Below are 420 nucleotides of genomic sequence, written 5' to 3'. Positions count from 1 at the left end.
AAAAATGGAAATTGCAAATAAAATAAAAAAACTCAAATGTGATGCTTTGTGTGTAATCTTGTATGCATGCACACATACAATAGTCTTCACTGTATTTGATAATATGATTCACCTTCTGGTAATCATAGAATGACAATTTAAATGTCCTAAAGAACTGCTCTTGCTTATTTGAAAGTTGTGCACATTATCTGTATTTTGCCCGTGATTTTACCAGCATCACTTCACATTTTCATCTGATTTGAAATGTGTGAGTTCACTGGGTGAGAGGCACATGTGCACTCTATGAGAAGGTATTCCATCACAGACAATATACAGGTAATCTTTCATGGTCACTTTACAGAGCTCCCAGTTTGCCTACTACATCTCTGCACTGACTGACCTGAAGAACACCAATGCAAGAACACCAATGCAGACACAGGA

The sequence above is a fragment of the Rhamphochromis sp. 'chilingali' genome (assembly GCF_963969265.1).
Source record: "Rhamphochromis sp. 'chilingali' genome assembly, chromosome: 3".
NCBI classification, from domain to species: Eukaryota; Metazoa; Chordata; class Actinopteri; order Cichliformes; family Cichlidae; genus Rhamphochromis; species Rhamphochromis sp. 'chilingali'.
Note: the sequence above shows the minus strand (reverse complement) of the source record.